Genomic DNA, 9,735 nt, shown 5'->3' with positions numbered 1-9,735 from the left:
GTGGCTTTGGTTCAGATACCGGTGAGGTGCTGAAATGTGATCCCTTGATAAGTCTGACGCAGGAGTTGGAAGGCTTATCTGCCACCAAAAACACTACATCGGTGAATAATTCCATGAGTCAACACCGGACAGCTGAGAGCACCGTCACGACTATTATCTTCCCCTGCTCTCTGACGGTTACCTGACAGATTGTGAAATATCCAGTGTGTGATTAACAAACTTCCCTTTGTGGCAGGTTCAAACTTCTGTGCGTGTGTTTAACAAGTTACCTCTTTTCACCCAGAGTCCTGTTCTGACAAGGCGTCTTTGGAAATGAGCGATGAGTGGGCTGGGATTATTTTTACAGTGTTGTTGTCTGTCTGTACACTCATCACAGAGTCTTTTTTATTCCTTTCTACTCCCAACTTTTGTTCAAGCCCAGATATTGGATCATGAATTAATAACTGCTTAGGATGAGGACAAAAAACTCTGAACGCTTTGTTTCTAAACACCCATCCATCATTGTGACATTTCCCTGCAGTAATGCAAAAAAAACAGGAAAGCTGTGTATGACTGTTTCACACCGTCCACACTGCTTTCTGTGTTCTCTGCATGTATCACTTAACTCATGTGTATGCCTCTTCTTCACCCTCATGTCCTCACCTTACACACTCCTTCCTCACTCCGGTGTGACATAGGTGACACAGCTCGGAGCACTTAACATTTAAAGGAGCGACACTAATGTGTGCCTCTGCTAGCGGCGCTTTCATGTTCCTCTCTGTGCGTCCTCCCTCTTCTTCTCTGTCACATGTGTTACATCCATGCGACTCCATTCGACGTGCAGCAGGTCGTGCTGTCGCCGCTTGTCAGAGCAGGTGCTGGATAACATAGCGTATAGCATCATGGCATGGAGAGGGAGCTGAGCTTGCTCTTTGAGTCTCAGGCTGTGACACCATGTGTGTGCGTTTGATTTATTCCACCTCATCTCCCTGCGTGTTGTCAGTCAGGATGGAGCGGGGGTTGTCACCCTCTTGTCACGGCGAGGGTTAGTAACACTGGGTGATGTGTCCCTCTCAAACAAACTTGAAGTGACAAGAATCATGCAAGTATTGAAATGTTTAGGGGGCAAGATTGACTTGTTATGATCGTAGACTGTATAAATAATGGACGTAGTATCTTTGAGGTCACCCATCTGTTTCTGAGGTACTGTTTTGAGTTGGTGGCAGCCATATTGGAAATGCTGAACTCATTATAACCCCTGTAGAGCTAGTATGACATAAAGAGGTGGGCTTTGAGCCTCCTAGCCAACAGCTAGTGTTCCCACCTGTCAATCAAACCAGCTGTGCCTCTCATACTGCAAAAATTAAACTCTTAATATCGTCAAAATTGCAGCGTACAGTGTGTGCCAATCAAGAAATGAGCTATCCAGACTACACTTGTTTTTTGAACCAGGCTGGAAACATGTTTATCCCTGCTGTAGAGATCATCTTCTTTGAATGGGTGTGTATGTGGTTTGTGGTACTTCCGGAGCCAGCCTCTAGTGGACACTCCAGGAACTGCAGGTTTTTTTTTTAAACTTTTGCCTTTATTAGATAGGACAGTTGTGGAGAGGCAGGAAACGTGGGGAGTAGAGAGAGGGGGAAGACATGCAGGAAATGGTTGCGGCTGGGAGTCGAACCAGCGACCTCCGCGACGAGGACTATAGTCTCTGTATGTGGGGCGCTTAGACCGCTAGGTCACCAGCGCCCCAGGAACTGCAGTTTTTAACACTTCAGCATGGGCTTCAATTCTCACGGCTGGAGGTTGCTGCTTGGTTATGACTCATCAAGCTCTTGGCAAGGACAGCCTTAAGGTAATGCCCAACTCAACACTTTCAACCTCACATGGAAAAATCACCACCAAATCTGATAGGAAAATGTTAAAAATGGTGAAAGTTACTGGCCACCACATCTGCAGAGAAAATTGTATTAATGTGAGAAAACATATGTCAATTTCAGGATTCCATAAAACCAAAGAATCATCCACATATGTATTAATTCTTAAGGGAGCATAGTTAAGGAGGTTAATTGGGGGCTGAATCAAGCGGCTCAAACTATGAAGCCCATGTGGAAGTGTGAAAAACTGCAGTTCATCGAGTGTCCACTAGAGGCTGGCTGCAGAAACACAGGAAACCACATACACACCCATTCAAAGATGATGATCTTTAACAAGTGTAGTCTGGATAGCTGTGCAGGGGTGACATTTTTCATAACATGTCAGTTCAGGAGATTATGCCCAAATAAGGGCGTGCCTGACTTGATTGACAGGTGTCACATGCTAGCTCGACAGCAGTTAGGTTGAGTTCAGCATTTCCAATATGGCTGCCGCCGATGATTGCACTCAGGAACAGATGGGTGATGTCACAGATCACGGACGTCCATTATTTATACAGTGCATGGTCTAAATGCTTTATTATGGTACTCTGAAAATGCACTTCCTCTTTCATGCAGAAGTCAATAACTGATCCTTGCTTCTCCCATCTTCCTTACAGCATGCAGGGGAAAGTTTCCACCTCATCCATTTATACACAAACACCTGCACTCTGTCACTGCATTGGCACCAGAAACCATTCAGCAACCACCACCAGGCACTGCTGGCTCCCAGCAGCTTAGGCTTTGTCATCACAGCTTGCTGTGCTTTTCATAGCCAGAGCAACAGCGGCCTGATACTTTGCATCGTGTGTTTGTGTAAAGATAAATTCCTTACAGCCGAAAAACACTGTTTCACATGTTTTGCACGCGGTTAATACGATTGGAGGAATATTTATTTTATTGTGCGAGCTGCAGAGATCATAAAGAGGAGGTTGAATTGTACAGTATTGTCACACCTTTCTCCCTTGCTGCACCTTCAGACACAGTCTCGCCTGCCCCTTTTGAATGCATAACAAAGAGCATGGCGTCCATTGTAACAGAACTCATGACTCAAAGTCTCAAAGATCGTCAGGTTCAGTTTCAAAGCGTGCTGCAGAGGCTGAAATCACACGGTTATTTATGATGTGAGTCACAGAAGATGATTGTTGAATAAGTGAAGTGGGTGACAAGTTACTATAAATAACAGCCTTACAGCAGCTAATGGTTGCTTCGCCTTATCAAGGGAACCTCTTAAACTCTGCAGTAGAAATCAGACCACCTGTGTATTATTATAGTATATAGTATACAGTATTTTTTTCATTGTTTTGCTTTTAATATGACTAAAATGAGTAGACAGTTAACTTGCAATTGAACCATATGTACTCTATTTATTTATTTATTTATTGTTGTTGTTGTTTGGACCGAGTCTTTAATGTCTGTTAAACCCAATGGTTCAATTTGACATTCTTTTTGGAAACCATGGACGCCAAGTTGGAGCAGTTGGACCACACCGGCTTGTTGTCAGCGCCAGCATCTGTGATGGTATGGGGGTGCATTAGTGCCCACAACAAGGGTAGCTCACACATCTGGGAAGGCTCCATTAATGCTAAACATTAGCAGCGAGAATGCCTTTTTTCAGGGAGGCATTTTGGCTTTTACTCTTTTAATCTAATTTTAATCTACAAACAAAAACATCACTTAAATCTCATTTTACATGAAAGACCTGCTTCCTGTTAGCACCGTCAGAAATGATGGATTCAAGAAGTTTATCAGAAAGCTAAATCCAGATACAAGCTAACAAAGTGTCTTCAGCTTTCACTCAGGAGCAGAAATCTGACTTTGACTTTTGACTTTTGACTGAAATAATAATTCGATATTCAATATCGCCCAGCTTGGGTGCATAATACCCAGTCCCAAAAATTTTTAATGGCTGTGTAAAATGTTGACTAACATTATAGATCTGAATATTTTGTGAATCATTTAAACCCCAATATGAATTGGAAATAACACAAAGAGACATATTTAACATTTTGGTGCTGGAAACATATTTCAAAAAGTTCAAACCAGGACAACAAAACTCAAACTCATCAGGTGACACTGCATTAAAAACAATTTATTGACTGATATCGAATATTTTATTTTTTCAATATCGCCCAGCTCTACCTTGCCTCTGAATTGTAGTGTTTAGTTTAATTTCAGGAGGCTAAGAATCTCTTGACACACAAGCTCCAGTTTATTTTTCCTAAAAGCACAAAAAAATACATTACCCATGGTGCACTGCACCGCTTCACTGGCATTGCATGACGCTCACATGTTTGTTCTTGCAGGAGAGTACCCTCAAAGTTACGTGCACACACAAGCTTCTGCAGTGTTTGATCCAGAATATCTGAGTAAAGATGGCCGCCATGTTGGATTGACTGCAACAAGGGACCAAAGAGGACATGGATCAAAGCAGATATGCATCACAGGTGATAAGGGAAGTACTTGCACTGATTTTCTTCCACTTAAAGAAGGACATTTGAATATAATGGACTCATGAGATCTGTATTTTGTGATAAACTCTTCAGAAAGTGTAGCTCTGACTCCATGCACAGCCTCCTCTTGTGTACACAGTGTTTGCACTGCCTGTTTACTGTGCCCCACCAGGTTGAGGTTGCTGCACCATGTGACAAAATGCACCGAGTTACTGTGAAGGCTGTCTCATTTACTGCACCAGCGAATCAAGTGTTTCTCTGATACCTTCTCTTTGGTTTGTTGATCCTCCTTGTTATGAGCATAAGCTCCATGTGACACGTCGCACCTTGGGGAAAGCGAGCTTGACGTTTGGCTCAGGCAAGACAAACTAAGTGTGTTTGTCTTTGCAGTTCGGCGAGTCTCCTGTGTGTGTGTGCACAGACGACAGAGTGAGAGGGAGTGTGATTGCGGCGCTTTGGCTTGTGTTTTGTGACTTGTTTTTCCTCTCTCTCTGTGTTTCTCTCTGGTTCTGAGACTTGGAATAATTTGCAGGGTGTCTGACTTTTAATCTTGCCGTGTCTTTTCCATAAAACAGACACGTCGCTTTTTGTCACCCTCGCTGTGACAGAAAGCGACGTGATGTGAGGCGGCGCCGAAGGAGAATAATTTCACTCAGCGGTGTCTTCTGAGCAGTCGCCGCCTTTTCTTCAGGTGAAAGACGGACTCAGATCTGACTTCTCTTTGTTGACCACCACTGCTCCACGTTGCACTCTAACAGAAGAAATAACCCTTTGTTGTCTGCTTCCAATATCTCCTCTCTGCAAGGCACAGTGTGACTCTGAGCAGTCTGACTCGACGGATGTTTCACGGGAGAAAAGTGATTTCTACTTTGGCTGCACAGCTGGTGGACTGTCAAGTCTAATTGTTTTCTTTCCTCATCCATTCTCCCCGCCAGCGTCTTCTTTGCTTTCTGCATCAGAGCCAATCAGTGCGGAGGTAATCAAACATTAGCCAAGGTACACAAAAACACGCCTGGTTACACAACTCTTTTGTTATCTGTCGATACATCACCATTCCTTCTGACAGTGACTCAAGCTGGACCCATCTGTGCAGAACTACACAGGGCCTCATGGCAGCATGCTCAAAGGAGGACACCTACAGTGCGCTTGCAATGAAAAGTAAATATAGAGCTTTAAACCAATCAGAAACACCTAAATCCACCATGACTGGTACACCTAAAATACAATCTATAATATAAGCTCCCCTTGATTTTGAGATGACCCCCACTTTTAGGTAAGCAGTGTTACCAGTATCTAAAGGCGTTTTCAACTGCAGGGACTTCAACTGGAGGAACCAGGGTCTAAATTTAGTTCAGGGTTAGTTAATCTCCCTCCTGAAAAGCCCCTGCTTGGAGGGGTAGTACTTTTCAAAGTCCCAGGACTTTCAGGGGACAGGGCCTGCAATGCTGAACGTGTCTGATTGGTAGATTAACCGCAGTGTTCGCTGTGTTTCTTTAAACCCACCTGCAAATTTGCTCTCCCGGTGTTATGGCTTTAAAAGTGACCCTTTAAAGTGGAGACCTTCAGCTGAGGGAGTTCCTGGGAATGCAAACTAGTTTAGTTTTTTATGAAGATTTTAAAATATCCAAAGCTTGGTTGATTCTAAGGGCCAATGGCTAAGAAAGGCCCCTAAAAAAATCTTACAATAGATATGTAAGTTTTTCAATGTGTGTTTATTAATCTGTTGTCAAGACATGACTATTTCATCACAGTGACTGATTAAAATATTTTATTCAATTTATGTAAAATTATTAATACTATATTTCATTTATTTTAAATTATTTATATTATATTTCATTTATTTTAAATTATTTATATTGTATTTTGTTGTCAAGAGATAACTATTTCATCACAGTGACTGATTAAAATATTTTATTTTATTTGTGTAAAATTATTAATATTATATTTTATTTATTTTAAATTATTCATATTATATTTCATTTATTTTAAATTATTTATATTGTATTGTATTTATTTTAAATTATTTATATTGTATTTTGTTGTCAAGAGATGACTATTTCATCACAGTGACTGATTAAAATATTTTATTTAATTTATTTAAAATGATTTAAATTATATTTTATTTATTTTAAATGATTTATATTATATTTCATTTATTTAAAAGTATGTATATTATATTATATTTATTTTAAAAGTATGTATATTGTATTCTATTTATTTTAAAATATTTATACTGTATTTTATTTATTTTAAATTATTTATATTATATTTTATTTATTTTAAATTATGTCTATTATATTCTATTTATTTTAAAATATTTATACTGTATTTTATTTATTTTAAATTATTTATATTATATTTTATTTATTTTAAATTATTTAATTTGTATTTAAGTTATTTTATTTTAATCTATTTCAGTAATTTGTTTCTGAACACAATATTTTTAATACTGTAATACATTTTTCATATTAAAATGATTAAAAAAAACAGTCCATAGTCTGTCCTGGATCCTGGTCAGATGATAAGATGTTGTTATAAATACTATTCTACTTCAGGATATATTAACAGATGCATCAGTACCCTCTTCACATCACATGCTGTTGTGTGCTAGATGTTGCCTCCATGTCTCAACAGTGTTTTATTGTTAGCCATGAAGGAGTGGGACCAAATGTGATATTATTTCACTGGGCTCAAAATCCCCAGCAGGGCCCCCGCCTTAAGAAGGATGACGAAAATATTGTGACAGAATTACTTGACTGTAATGGAGAGCGACAGCCCTGGTGCCCCCCTTACCTAAGTTGGCAAAACAAGCACAAAGAGACACATAACAACTACAAAGACAGGAAGAACAACCACACATGCATGCAATGCAATCTTAGAGGCATTAAAGATAATAACAGAGGGATACAACGGTTTAAAGAGGTGCAAAGAAACAGCAATGAAATATTGATACAAAACAACTTCAAGGAAGCAAAAATAAACAAAAAACACTACAAAACAAACAAAATGACTACAAAGAGATTTGAGCTCAATAAACCTAAATGTTTGTTTAGTTTTTTCTCCCCTTCCTTATTTGTATAAGGTTATCTTTTCTCACAAGCATGCTGTTGCTGCTTGCGTTGATCAATATATTGCTTGTCACTACCATTTGTATCAACTTGTATACAAATATTAATAAAGTAAGAATTTGATCACAAAAATGAGAATGTAAAACAATGAAATGTCGATTCAAAACAACTTCAAAGAAGCAATAATAAACAAAAAAAAAATGTAAACACAAAATGATGACATGAGATTAAAGATAAATAACTTCAAAGAGACAAAATACACAAAAATATTGTAGGAATGACTTCAAGGAGATGAAAGCAACTTCAAAGACACAAAATTAACAAAACAAACAAAATTAGTGCAAAGAGATGAAAGAAAAACAACTTCAAAGAGACAAAATTAACGAAACAAACAAAATTAGTGCAAAGAGATGAAAGAAAAATAACTTCAAAGAGACAAAATTAACAAAACAAACAAAATGAGTACAAAGAGATGAAAGAAAAACAACTTCAAAGAGACAAAATACACAAAAAAATATTGTAGGAATGACTTCAAGGAGATGAAAGCAACTTCAAAGACACAAAATTAACAAAACAAACAAAATGAGTGCAAAGAGATGAAAGATAAATAACTTCAAAGAGACAAAATACACAAAAATATTGTAGGAATGACTTCAAAGAGATGAAAGCAACTTGAAAGACACAAAATTAACAAAACAAACAAAATTAGTGCAAAGAGATGAAAGAAAAACAACTTCAAAGAGACAAAATACACAAAAAAATATTGTAGGAATGACTTCAAGGAGATGAAAGCAACTTCAAAGACACAGAATTAACAAAACAAACAAAATTAGTACAAAGAGATGAAAGAAAAACAACTTCAAAGAGACAAAATACACAAAAAAATATTGTAGGAATGACTTCAAGGAGATGAAAGCAACTTCAAAGACACAGAATTAACAAAACAAACAAAATTAGTGCAAAGAGATGAAAGAAAAACAACTTCAAAGAGACAAAATACACAAAAAAATATTGTAGGAATGACTTCAAGGAGATGAAAGCAACTTCTAAGACACAAAATTAACAAAACAAACAAAATTAGTGCAAAGAGATGAAAGAAAAACAACTTCAAAGAGACAAAATACACCAAATCTACAATAAAATGACATCACCAAAATTAAAACAACGTCAAATACAAAAAGAACTACAAAGAGATTATTAAAAAACAACTTCAAAGGGACAAAATACACTAAAAATATTGTAAAAACAATAGAAACAAAAATAAACACTTACTAGAATACAAAAAAAACAACCTAGAAAGAGATAACTTCTAAGCAAATTAGAAATAAACAAAAAAACATCAAATAAAAAAATTAAAACAGCTTCAAAGAAACAAAACTAATGATAAAAAGGTAAATACAACTTCTAAGTGGGGCAAAATAAACAAAACTATATAACAAACAAATGACTACAAAGAGATGAAAGAAAAACAACTTCAAAGAGACTGAATACGCAAAAACAAATGTAGAAATCACTTCTAAGAGATGAAAGCAACTTCAAAGACAAACAAAAGAACAAGATGAAACAAAACAACCCCAAAGAGATATAATACAAAATCACAGTTAATATGACTATGAAGAGATAAAAAACAACAAACAATACAATCTAGAAACAGAAATCACTACATAGAGATTTCAAAAATAAACAACAAAACACAAACAACCAGAAAAAGATAACTTAAAGTAAAACTATAAAACCATAAAATGACAACATAAACATAAAAAGCAGCTTCAAAGCAACAAGACTTAAAGAAAATGAAATAGATAAACTTGAAAGTGACAAAAAAATAACAAAAACACCCAAAAATACAAGTTTCTATTAAGAGATGAAAAACAACATACAAAAAAAAAAGGCTTCAAAGAAATCAGAACCAACAAAGAGACAGAGAATTACCTGAAAGGGAAGGAAAAATAGAGGAAACACATACCACAAACACAAAATATTGAATAGAGCCTTTGTGCTTCCTTTTCAGTGTCTGGTTGAATTTCCAGGTCAGAAATGAGGAACGCTCCAGCAGCAGAGATTTGCATTTTATTATTATATGTAGCCCTGCGCCAGATCTTATCTTGCTAACTACTAACTGACCAGCTTAAATCTTTGCTCCCTTGCACCATTTATATACAATTTGCAACAACACATCTATGTCCACACTGGAAGAAGTAAAAATACTGCTGCCACTGAAGTGGAAATCCAGTCCCTAATTGTCTTATAGATCTTTTCTCTCCCTCCCTCCCTCCTTCATTCTCCTCTAACCATTTAAAATAGATGGCTGGTACTTTCACTCTT

At 37.2% G+C, this 9,735-nt stretch overlaps 1 long non-coding RNA gene across 1 annotated transcript; it reads left to right on the top strand.

Annotated features, from left to right (window-relative positions):
- Positions 1-4,196: 4,196 nt before the first annotated feature.
- On the top strand, positions 4,197-6,087 carry LOC117808340. Its single transcript, XR_004630228.1, has 3 exons — positions 4,197-4,336; positions 4,918-5,033; positions 5,148-6,087. It is a non-coding gene; the product is annotated as an uncharacterized LOC117808340 (long non-coding RNA).
- The last annotated feature ends 3,648 nt before the right edge of the window (positions 6,088-9,735 follow it).

Source organism: Notolabrus celidotus, chromosome 24 (genome assembly GCF_009762535.1).
Source record: "Notolabrus celidotus isolate fNotCel1 chromosome 24, fNotCel1.pri, whole genome shotgun sequence".
NCBI lineage: Eukaryota > Metazoa > Chordata > Actinopteri > Labriformes > Labridae > Notolabrus > Notolabrus celidotus.
This window is presented reverse-complemented; position numbering and strand designations above follow the sequence as displayed.